The 13,065-nt window shown below is 36.8% G+C and overlaps 1 long non-coding RNA gene across 1 annotated transcript; it reads left to right on the forward strand.

Moving 5' to 3' along the window:
- Positions 1-6,503: 6,503 nt before the first annotated feature.
- LOC106959901 (uncharacterized) lies at positions 6,504-7,804 on the forward strand. Its single transcript, XR_001427453.1, has 2 exons — positions 6,504-6,580; positions 7,407-7,804. It is a non-coding gene; the product is annotated as an uncharacterized LOC106959901 (long non-coding RNA).
- Positions 7,805-13,065: the final 5,261 nt, after the last annotated feature.

A 13,065-nucleotide genomic window follows, 5' to 3' on the forward strand; every position in this document is an offset into this window, starting at 1 on the left:
GAGGGGGGATGTGGTGGGTTAGTTTTTTTATAAAACTTTGGTTTTTTTTTTTTTTTTTTTTTTTTTTTTTGCGAGGTCTGTATAGTGGTTGGTATTGGTCAAAAATAATCCAAAGAAGAAATGGTGGGGATCCACTGACCGACGCCAGGAGTGGTGAGTGGTACCATTTGACAGATGACCTACAGTGGCTAGGTCATCTGTCACCTATCCAGAGTACTCTTTAAACCTTTTTTACAGAGTACATGAATTGTGATTTAGATGGAAAGGTGTCAGAATACAAAAAGCATCACAACTGGACCAGATGGCATGGAAGACACCACATTTATTCCTACATTAACTTCATCCATCATCGCTACCTCTTTCATTCCTTAGTCTGACCTCCTTTGCCCTTTACTGCCATTCATTTCTTTTCCAACCTCCTTCATTCCTTATTGCAACCTTCTTTATCGTTTGTATACCTAGTCTCTTCATCCTTTCTTCATCCCACTGCCCTAACTTTTTCTATCTTCCTCTTCCCTTTATCCATTCCTCCTTTCACCACATCTACTGTCTTCATCCACTACCTATAACTTAATCTATTCCTTTTTTTTCTTTTTCCATACTTTATTCATCATTTATTCCTCTATTGTTTCATCCCTCATCCTTACTTTAATCATCCATCATCGCAACCTTCATCATTCCAAATCCAGATCCCTTCATTCTTCATCTCTACTTTCTGTGTCCCTCACCACTCACCGCCTTCATGCTTCATCACTTATCCTTCCTTCTTTCATCCTTTATCCAATTAACTTAATTTATCTTCATTTATTATTTTACCTTTTTGGGAGTTTTGACAAACAATTTTGGCCTAAACTAATTTGAAATGTTTGTTCTCAGTTTGACATTTGATTATATAAAAACAGATATTAAGTGTGGTTTAAAATGCAAACAATAAACAGAGACACTACACCAATTAAGCCAAAATAATCTAAAATTTTAAAAATGCATACGATAACATCAAAACAAGCAATAAAAGGTGGAAATCTGCCACTTTGATCTCTCATCCTCAGCTCCTTCACTAGTCAGCTCCAACGCCATCATTATTCACCTCTACCTCCCTCCTCCCGAATCTTTTTTCTAATCTCTATCCCTTCCTTCTTTTATCTCCATCTTTCCTAATTCATCACTACCCATTTTATCCCGTGTTGCTACCTCCTGCATCCTTTATTCCTGACTTCTTTGTCCATTGTTTCTTCTTCTCCTTACCTCTTTCATTTCATTCATCACTCATTAGTACCTCTCCTTTTTTTTCTTTGACTACTGTTCTATCCTCATTTCTACGTCAATTTTAACTTACCCCCATGTATTCGCTCATCTGGCTTAATGAATTGTTATAGAAAACTTATATCCTGAACGATATCTCCCATGACATCCACAGTTCTCTTCAACAAATGTTTAAAACCGCCATTGTTGTGGTATGGCACTTCCTACGAAAGGCTATTATGCTACAACTGTGTGAACATGACAAAAAAATGACTCAATAGGCTTAATTTGTAATGAGTCACAGGGGGCAACACATAGCAAGAAAGGCAGAGAACAAAACATGGTGGTGTTAATCGGCAAAGACTGAGTTGAGCAAAATGAAATGAATTGGCAAGAGAGGATTGCAGAGTTACATAAACATTTAGAAATGCCAAAATCAATTCTGGACCAAATGAGAAAGATTGATTTGTGAAGAAGATGAGGCAAATGGTGATGAGTGTGTGTGCAAGGTGAAGGAAGAGATGACAGAGAAATGGATGTCGCTAATAGGTGACTGCAGGTCAGAAGAGAAAGTGAGGGCTTGTCAAATTCAAGAGGAAGGTGTGGAGCTGCAAACCACTGTCAGGACATACCAAAGCATGTTATGTTTTTGAGTCCTGCATTGTGAAAATCAAGTTTTCAACCTTGTTGCCATGTTTTTGTAACCTTTTCTATCTGTCTCGGATCAGAACTCGGAGAGAAACAAGCTATCAACACAGTGCCAGAGACTTTTTCTCTATGCTGTTCCGTTGCTTTCTCTCTGCCCTATTTGACATGCATATGTGTGTGTCTAAAGTGCTTTGCAAAGAAATTGTGTAGGTCCCTTCTTACTGTGTGTGTTTGGTTTATTCTATTCTCATTGCAGTCAGGGAGCAGAACTAAGTTGTATGCACAAGCAGGAATATAATGACTAAATTAAATGGAAAATGAAGGTAAACCTTAGAAAACAAACTCCTACACCAGGAAGGAAAAGAGGCCTTTATCTGTCACACTGGAGTTGAATTCTGAGATGTAAAGATATTATTAAGTATTCTCTTAATATGTAATTTTAATGAAGAGAGATTAATTTTCAGATGTTTAATCAATGCGTAGAGGACTTCTTTGAAGTTAATTTAGTAGTTTTTGCTCTAGTCTAATTTGGATTGGAGCTTTAAAGCATCATTATTTATCAGCTGTTTCTATCATTTATTTCTTTTCTTTTTTTTGCATCTATTCATTTTTCCCCCTGCTAGCATCATCAGTCCTAAGTGCTCTTTCAGATGAATGAGAGTCTCAATAGTGGCATCATTCAACTGGCTCCTCCTGATATAGCTGCTGAACTATGTGGACTGAGTTTTGTGTTTGAAACCATGTGTGCGTTTGATTTATTTTATTTTTTTTCTGAGCCACAGCAACCTTGGCAATGCTTTCCAGAGATGAAGCTAAATCAAAGATTTAGTCTCATTATTTTGACTCTTAATAATACCATACAATTTTTAAAATTTTACTGTTCAAACATTTTCTAGTGCAAGCTTTTTTTTTAGTAATCTCATTCAAAAATCCTGTATGTAAGATTCACTACGCACAGAACAATGCACAAAGGTAAAATCAAAAACATTTCATCTGTGTTTTTATCACCTAAGTTCTAACAAACTTTCATATTAGACGGTGATGACAAAAGTTAATCAAAGACGCAGTCTTTAAATGCCAGTTTTATTTAGTAAGGACATCAAAAGAAAACAAACCTACTCAAATCCTAATGAATGCTTATGCCACCGTTAGCACAGATATCTCCAACATAGTATTTCTTAGCATAGTTTATGGGGGAGAAATTATCTGATTCTTCTTTGTAGAACTGCTTGAATTCAGCCACACTGGAGGATTTACAAGCATGAATAGCCTGCTAAAATTCAAGATTTAAATTTGACTAAGCTACTACAAGCCTTAGTGCTTGAAGAGTCAAACTATTGGCCAGTGTCCCCCATCTGGATTCACTCCCTTTCATCTTCTTCTCAGCCCAGGTGAGACACTTCTGATTTCTCTGCTTCAGGATTACAATGAAAAGCCTAACCAAAGTAAAAAAAAAAGTAATAATAAAATACAAGTGCCTATGCATATCAAAATACAGATTTTTACATAAATTTACACGTCCAGATTTGCTCATACATACATGTGCACCTACCCCACACATTCCTGTAAATGCAAATTGACACATACCTACACATAAAAGATCAAATAAAAATGTTGCAGCCAATGTCCAGCACACATACATGTCGGGTCACTATATAGTGGGCTTTACTTTACAATCTTCTCAAAGCTGCTGTCATCCTGCTTCTTTTTGTTTTTTTTTTTTTTTTTTTTTTTTTTTTACTGATTACGTGTAATTAGTAAAAATTACACACACACACACACACGAGTGTGTGTATATATATATATATATATATATATATATATATATAAAAATCAAATATACTCATGCATATCCTATCACGATGTATTTGCATGAGAAGCAGTTATTTCTATAACAAGTTTACACTGCCCTTATTAATACACCTGCTTGTCATTCATATTTTGACATCAGTTGGTGGTCAAACTGTTAAGCATTACATTTGTACTTTAACTTGATTTACTGCTGCAAATGTTAGACGTATCGGTGTGTGTGTGTGTGTGTCTGGGTTTCTTAATTTATTTTCCGTCTCTTTAATGCCCCCAGGCAAAAAAGAGAAGATGTTTTGATCCTCATTAACCTCTCTGCTTCTCAAAGTCACCTCAGGCCAGCCCCACCTCAAGAAGCCCTCACAACTGCTGAATCAAGCTGGGGAGGTAGAAACTGAAGCTCCAAGTGAGAGAGAGAGATAGTGAGACAAATAGCCAGCTGGAGATTAGACACTGCCATAATGGGTGACAGAAAGGAAAATGAAAAAAGATCGGCGAGACAACAACAACAAAAAAAATCTGAGACGGGCAGAAAAAGCAGTGATTCACTTTACTGTGGTTAAATGAAAAATGGATAAAAGAGACAGAGTGACACAGACAACAGGGGTATGGAATCCATTAGAGGGGTTGGGAGTGGCTAAAATGATATGTGAGCCAGACATAAGCACATATTAGAGGTTGAATTGCAGCACTTGGAGTGGTTATCGCTGATGCATATCTACCTTCAGAAACCAGTGATTCATCAGTGTCATATTTGTGTTGACTTCAGAAGATGTACTTTCCTAGCAACAACAGGCAAATAAATTCATGGGATCAGAAATCCTTTCTTAAAATATGTGAAATGAGTTTATCCACTTCTATGGCCCTGTTAGAGTTCTGCAACTCCCAAACACAACAGTGTTTTAGACCCATTGAAGCTTGATGTCACAAGTGTCTCCTGCACCCATGGCATCTATGTTTGGCTGAAGAGTCCCATTGCTACACTGAGGTAAAAAAAAAATAAAAACCTCTGAAAATGTTCATTTCAAAACTAGATTGCTAAAGAGTTATTTTACTTTGATGATTTACAAACCTTTAAGAGAGAGTGTTGCGGCTTTTTATAACAGGCCATCGATAATTTGCTCGATTTCACAATATGCTTAATTTTAGTGTTTTAGCAAGGAAATAATGTGACGTACAAATGTAGGAAGGTGCTCAGCTTTAAGTAAACAAAACTCCATTATTTTCTTCTTATGCACCAAGACGTTGGCTGTCACAGACTTTGTTGGATAGGGAGAAGGAAATCTGCCTGTAGGTCACAACTTTAGATGCCATAAATGGTGAATTTATCCAGTATATATTATCAATTTATGTTCTACATCATGCAACGTTCTGCTAACTCTCTGTCTGCACTGATGAAGATCTACCAACCTCTGCATGAAAAATACTCAAACGGCTTCAACTATTTCATGGTGAAATCATACTGAACTAATTTCACTTGTAATTGTGTGACCATTTGGGACAAGACATACAAGAATAGAGTATGATGTCGCTGTCACTGCAACTACAACACACCATTTCTCAAAGCAATGGAATGCTGTGAACATTATCCCCTTCATCTCAATGTAGTATGCACACAACTTAAAACGGAGATAAAAAAAAATAAATAAATAAAAAAATCCCTGAATACAACAGGACTTGATGCTTGACAAAATGTACCTCAGAACTAGTTAGCTAAGGTGTTTCTGTGTGGATGCAGATGAATAGTTTTTTGGGGGGGAGTTTATGATATTAAAGGACTCATTTTCTTTTTTCTTCTATCAGGTATAAACTCGCTCTAGATCAAGTAAATGTGTAGATGATTAATAGCTGAACCAATGCTCAATCAAACAATCATTATGTGTCTTTTAATTATTGAGGGATGGCTTGTAGAGAGAGATGCAGCCTTCAAGGGTACACAAGTAGAAAAACTAACGCATTGCTGCAGCAAAGAACTCTTCATGGCCAGGAGGTAAATAGGAAATTCAAAGAATGGCAGTAGCTGCACTTCCATGCACCATATTTATAACAATAAGAGTCCTTTTAGATACATCTCAACTTTGTTTATCCAAGGGTCTGCTCAGTTCACTGTATCAACATTACATTAACTAGCTGTAAATGTCCACTCTATTGCTTTTTTTCCCCCTGACATTTTAGATGAAGCTCTTAATTTTGAGTATATATGCCGCTAATCAAAACAGTTTGAACAAATGTTTTTTTTCTTTAACGCAGCCTATTCAGGTGTTTGATTCCTTAATTACGCGCATTGAAAGAAGTTAGGCTTTAATCACTAATCAGATCCCTACTAATGAGATTTTCAAAATGATCTCATGCAAATTAAATCAGTGATGTTTTGCTACATCACCAGTTTGTTTTAAACAGCAGCTTGTCCAAATGAACTAATACAGTATGTTGTATTAATTCTGCCGATTTGAAGGGCAGAACTTCGACTCGGCGGGAAATTTAAAGTCTTTGATTGTTTATTCAATGTTGCATGACTCTGTTTTTGTGTTTAATGACGTAAAGCACTTTGAAATGCCTTGCTGCTGAAATGTGCTGTACAAATAAAACTTTATTGAATTTGATTGTTGTTTTTGTGTCATAGCACATTAAAAACAAGTAAAATTGTGAAATGAACATTGCAAATTTAGTAAATTTTATGGAAATTGCACAGGGTGGAAAATAGTCATTATTTATATATATATTTTTTTTTTTACTGCAATAGAACATAGAAAGGGAATGTGAGACGGTGTTGGGCAGCAGACATGATTAAATTCTATCATCTATTGCAGCTTGGTTTGCGACTTTGATCCGGCTTCAAGGCCGAGCTCTCTGATGCGCTCCAGCTCCATTTGCTGCTTAAAAGGTGACTCTAAACATGTCTTGTTTCATTATTAGTAGTCCATCATTTTCCACCTACAGCTAACCAATTTGAAGTGTATATACTTACCAACACCTACGTACACTTTCAAGCTACTAAACCCGTAGTTGAATTAAAAACCTTGGCTAACAGCGCTGACATTTTCACCCCGAGAGAAATCTTTTTGGTCATATTTTTCCTCTTTTCTTCTCGTATCAGATTGCTTTTTCATTACTCTGCAAGTCCCCTTTGTCAACTCAGTTTCAGCTTCAAAAGAATTTTTTCCAGCATGAAAGCACTTAACAAGCACATCGTGTTGCAGCAAAAAAGAAATCAGGGTTGAAAACAACTGTGCCTTAAAGCAAAATGTAAACGCATAAGATGTTCTAATAAACATACTTTTCATCAAAAGTGGCAATAAATCATATTAATAATAAGGAATCTGACTTAAAATCAGAAGGAGATGTTTGCTCCTGCCTATTTTGAGAGTATACAAAATGATTAACAGGAACTAGTTGAAGGCTAACACGCTTTTATCTTCAATTTCAAGGAATCATAAATAAGAGAAAAACATAATCTCAACAATTTTCAAAAATTGCCATTTTACTTAGGAGCTTGTAGAAAAGAAGCATCTGGAACCACAAATCCCAGAAATGTTTCTCCAGCTTAGTCTGTGGGTATTTTGTTTTTTCTATGCCATTACCATTAACCATTCAGAATACATTGTACGTTGCATTACTGCACAGTATCTTGCAACGTGTCGCACGTCTTTTACTTATTTATGTTCTACATTTGACAATCACTAATATTTGTGGCTTCACTGTTTCTGCAGTGGTGGCATCATCATGCTGTTTTCAACAAGGTCTGTGAAGTTATTCAGAGATCTGGGAAGTGTGGGAGAGCTAAATGCAAGAAGAGAACCTTGACAGATGAGTTTAAATCTTGAACATGTATATCCATAGATCCATTCCTCATTGAGTCTGATTGAACTTATTTTGGGAAGATAAATGGGCAAAATGCTCTGTATGTGCAAACCAGGTAAACCAAACTCTACAAGACATTTAGGTGATGATATAAAGACCCTGATTTTTCTTGTTATCCTGAAGTATAAAACTGAAACTGGTAAGAACGCATCAGACTTTTTAAATGTGTTTTCAGTTGAACTGCATGCCACTTATCTGGCCGTAGAATAGATTAATTGTGATCTATTAAAAATGTTACTTGTGGTGATGCTGTGTACTTCGTCATGCATCAGTTCAGAAACATCAAAAGCAAGGCAGGATTTATTACTTAGAACTTTGTTCATTCTCCGCTTGTTACGGAAGGAAGAAATATTCCTATGTTATATCCACCTATATGTGGATACAGGGGCGCAGGGAACTAAAAACACTGACCAGATTGCTAAAAATGCTCTTAATAGAGACAATATAGGCTTAAATATTCAGTTATCTAAACACGAATGTAAAAGTATTGTTTGTAGACATATTAACCAGCTTTTGCAGCAGCAGTGGGAACAGGAGATGAGGGGAAAATCTCTTTTTGCATTGCAGGGCACAACTTTCAGAATCGGGTATGGTGGAGGAAACAGGAGGGAGGATTCCATGTTAAGATAAAGAAGGTCATACATGTCTGAACAGCACTGTATTTATTATTGGGAAATATGACAATGGAAGTTGTGACTGAGCACAGAAAATGTGAACCAGGGTATCTTGGACTTTTGTAAATACTCAGCTGAAAGGAAACATCTTTTGGACCAAATTGCAACCTAAGTATCAAGCATTGTTTTCTTGATGTGTTTATTGGATTGGGGTCTACTAAAGGAGATTTAAGAAGTCAAAGGATCTAGTACGTTTATGTGGCAGTAAGACATTTTTTATGGATGTAAGCTGTCATTAAACTCCACACACACAAAAAAAAGATACAATGGAAGAAATGGCTTAGAATAAACAGGGAATGTGGTAAAAAGTGAACAATCTACAGTAATTACACAGACATAAACCCAGCATCATGACATGGTTCACCATAACATATCCTCCTGCTTTCCAAATCTGAGTATGCTGAGAGGTATATCCTGTAACACAGAAACAGGCTCACAAACTAAGAAAATATCATTGGAACTCTGAAGAGATTGTTTGATTTTAATCTTTGAAATATGTTTTATCTTCTTGGCAGAACATTAAATAAATGTCTTATAAATGTGACTGACCACCGGTCAGTCAAACAGTTCTCTTTTAATCTTTTAATTGTTTGCAATTTAATAAATTAATAAATAATAAATCAGAACACTAGCTTTAGAAAACTACCCATTGCCAGAATATACTGGCAATGGGAAGGGAATCAATTGCCTTGTCAGTATAAAATAGGATAGAATATAAGCAATGTGGGGGGTATTTTTGGTAGGTAATTAATTCCAAATGACATTTCACACTGGACACAATTAATGTAGATTCATTTTGAAAGTCAGAAAACTTTTAGTATCTTGTGCTGACCTGGAATTCCCTTCTGCCTCCAGGCTTCAATGCAATCAAAATCCAAACCTCTTCCATCTCTCCACAGCTTTTCTAAACAATTCAATCTCTGTCGGTAATCCTCTGCATGAGCTTTCCTTTTCTGCCTACGTTCTCCTCCTGTTTCATTATTTGTCATCTATGTTTTTTTTCCAGGAAGTGCTCAACACAATTTTGACAATTTCCCAACTACTTTTTTTCTTTCCATTTTTCTGATTGTTCCATATCCTTCCGCCTCGCCTTTCCACCCTATCTTTATGTTCATCAAATCTCAAAGCATACCATATTTCAGAAGACAAGCCCTTGGAGACCAAGGACTCTCTTTCAATCTAACTTCACAGCCCCCCCCTTTCAATCCTGCTCAGTAGGGCTCTCAGAGGGACAGTGATTACAACCTAGGTACTGCTGCCCCTGCCATGCCAATTAATGTTGGAGGCTTAAAGATGGAGCTGTGGGAAAGAGGGAAAAAGGGTCTGTGGCTGCATCTCCATACATTACCATGCTGAACAGGCTGCTGGGGTGTCTCAGCCCAACTGGTAGCTCTACAGCAGACACTTCAGGGACACATCGCCCCAGCCAGACGTACTCTAAGTCAGACGTGTTTGCATAAACTTTCCCTCTCTTTGAGAAAGCTCAGCGATGTGTCCTTCAGTGTTTGTCCTAATACAGTCAAGATGCCACAGTCTGATGTCATTGTGTGTGTTTTTATTTTGTGTACTGACCAGGTGTGAAATAACTGTTGGGACAGTCTGGCCAGTCACAGTGCATCTTGATGTTGGTATTGGGTGCAGTAGGTCAGACATGCACCCTTATCTGATTTACATCCAGTTTATTTGGAAGTTGTTTTTGTTGCATTGCAGACGGTGTATGTATCTTATGCTAGTTGTGTATTATTAGGTCAAATGCTGCATTTCTCTTATTTAAACATAGCTTATTGAGGTGATGATAAAGATTTTGGTTTTGTCCCTTCTAATAACTTTTTTTTTTTGAATGACAGAACCCTATACAATGATGCTCATTAAAATCGATGCATTTTTTGTGCTACTTCTCTTAAGTGTAATCATTATCATTTATAGTATTTTGGTATATACATATAGTAATGACAGCTATCTGCTTTAGCAAACTTGTAAAGTCATTAAACAGTCTAAGATGGTGATGGATGATAATGGAGACCTACTCGTTCTCACAATAGTCATGAATGACACAGAATATAAATAGGGTAATGTTAGCTGGCTTAGAAAAACTATAAAATAGACAAAATGAATTTTGAATGGTAAACGCAGTCACACTATAGTGATGAGTCATACAAATGAATGCACACAAACACATTCGAGAAGGTTAGCTTTTCTTCTCCATTGTCGCTATATGGAAGCTCAGTATGAGGGACTGCTGCCAAGCCAACACAATAAAAGCAATACAAGTTTACTTTTGCTATGTGCTCATCCAGGAGGAGTGAATGCTGCAAGTCGATGTCTCAATACGATCTTGTAGTTTCAGTAGATAGAAAACATTTTAAATTGATTTGGATATTAAACTGAACTTGATGCACTGCTTGATAAGTATCTACTGGATTGGATATATGATCGGATAAAAAGACTGTTGTTTTGCAAAGTGCCTTGAGATGACGTAACTTGATGGTATATAAATAAACTGAATTGAATTAAATACGATTAGCTACCTTAGTTAGCCAGTCCTATAGATTTACATTATTTTTGAATTGCTGTAGTTGTCTGGATAAATAGTTAAAAAAAAAAAAAAAAGTTAGCCAGACCTAACTTCTCCCTAATTCTGTCACACAATACATATACACAGCAGTATGGATGAATGGGGAAAAAACCCCAAAGATGAACGCTGTGCGCGCTGGGGGGGAAAGGGGGTGGGGTGTTTGCGTTTGACACACATCGTATAACAGGAAGTCTCCCTACACCACCCCGCTCACACACATTGTTCAACTAGAAAGCAAGTGTCTAACTCTCCTGATTTGTAAGTAGGGGGGCAGGGGGCAGAAAATGTTTGGAAACCACTGCATATAGATACAAATATGAGGTAAAAAACTGAAGACAATACATACATGTATTAGATGCATGTGATGTGTTGCTAATTTTTATTTATTTTTTTTTTAACCCGTGTGCGTCCGAGGACTGAGGCCAATGATACAAGTTTTACGGGTGTGGGGTCGGTTGGACCCCATTTGTAAACACAAGGGTTAAATACATCAAGCTCATGTCTGTTACCTCTGCACTTGGGCTGCAATAAGTTTTGTAAAATGTAGTTAGAATTAATCATTTAAATGGCATAATTTCAATAACCCTCTGAGAAATAGCTGGAATGTGAAATAACTAAAAAAAAAAAAAAAAAGATGTGGCAAGAAAACGACCTCACTGGATTATTATTTTTTTTTTTTATCCTCTAATGCATCTAAAGGATAATTAACATTTTCATTAGCAGACTTGTACATGACCTGTACGTTAGCCTTCTATTGTAACAGGCTGCAAGATCTCCATTATTATGCTACCAAAGGTGTTTGTAGTGAATGTGACCCCAGCTGGTTGAGATCATTAACAAGCTTCTCTTGTGTTTATCCCTCACCTTTCTCATGATCTTTCTCACCCCATGTAGCGAGACAGTGAATAGAGCTCCGGACTGAGAGCTATTGGTAGCCATTTCATGTTTAGCATCTCTTCCAGGTTCTTGCTGATGGTCCCCTGATCCATTCCAGCTTTGTGCAGATCAATTATCTTGTACCAGACGTCCTTTAACAGCTCTTTGGTGTTGCCCCTGGTAGTGTAGAGCTTGGAATGGAAAACACTGGCGAACTTTTTACACATCACAAGTTACGGATAGCCTGTCTCACCTCACTTAATTGAAGCCACAATAAAAATCAGAGGCTTTGCAAGTGAGCAAACTCACAAAATCAACAGGGAATCTCATAATTATTTCAGTATTCTGAACCGAAAGCCTTCTGTTTGCATAAAACTATGGATATAACCGCCACAAAGGCCTGAGAGCAAGTAATGTTGGTTACCATCCATCAAACTGGCCTTTCTGCTTCTACCTCTGATGAGTAATGATGCATTCAGTTCCACTGTGTCCAGTCACACTCGGCTATTGTATACATGGCCGTTATCTGAAGGTACCAAACAAGAGATTAGGTACTTGGTGGTCAAACAAAAGCAGCAACAAACACAGTCAAGTGAATAAAGAATGACCAGAAGTTCAAAATCCACAAACCTGAATATATCAGCTTTGTTAAATTATGGTTTTATTGTACGGCTAAAATTGATTAATACCAACTTCTTTAAAAATATCACAGCTATATTTTATCATGAAAATATGCAACTTACCCTGCATATTACTGTCCAGACTCTGCAACAAGTTAATTAAACCACAATTTTCTTTCACAAAACTCTTCCAAAAATGTAATTCTCTCTTTTACATGTGTGGATCTGCCTTCTTGGTGTGAAATGCAAAGGTTTTTGCTTTCTTTTCCCAGTGGTTTTGTTTTGTCTTTCATGAGCATGGCTAATTGTTGTACTGTTGAGAGATTTTGCCACCTGAGCTGTGGCTCTTTTTTGCTCCTCCAGAGCAAACAAGGGCATCTTGGCTGCTTCTCTAAGTAAAAATGTTTACTAATAAAGCGACTTCCTAAAGTAGTAGGTTTAAAAGAATTTTATTTGGGGATTTTAGAGTAATGTAGACTAAGTAGAAATGCACACAATGCTGTTCTGAAGTCTCGTATATAAAGGTAAAAATTAAACGGATCATTTTTTTTTTCACATGCACAATTAAAGAATAATTACACTGTGTTATTGCCAGCTAACAGTGCATAAATAAACCTTGTACTTGTACCACTAACAGGTTTATGTCTTTGAATGCGTCTGCCAAATGCTATATGGGTCCTTTCTTTGATCAACATTTTGATTTTACTGTCAGTGCTGCAGGATTTGCCAGTGCTGATTGCAACATAGGTGGGTTTATGGTCCT

This window comes from Poecilia latipinna, unplaced genomic scaffold (genome assembly GCF_001443285.1).
Source record: "Poecilia latipinna isolate Pla-1442-1.1 unplaced genomic scaffold, P_latipinna-1.0 Scaffold54, whole genome shotgun sequence".
Classification (NCBI taxonomy): Eukaryota; Metazoa; Chordata; class Actinopteri; order Cyprinodontiformes; family Poeciliidae; genus Poecilia; species Poecilia latipinna.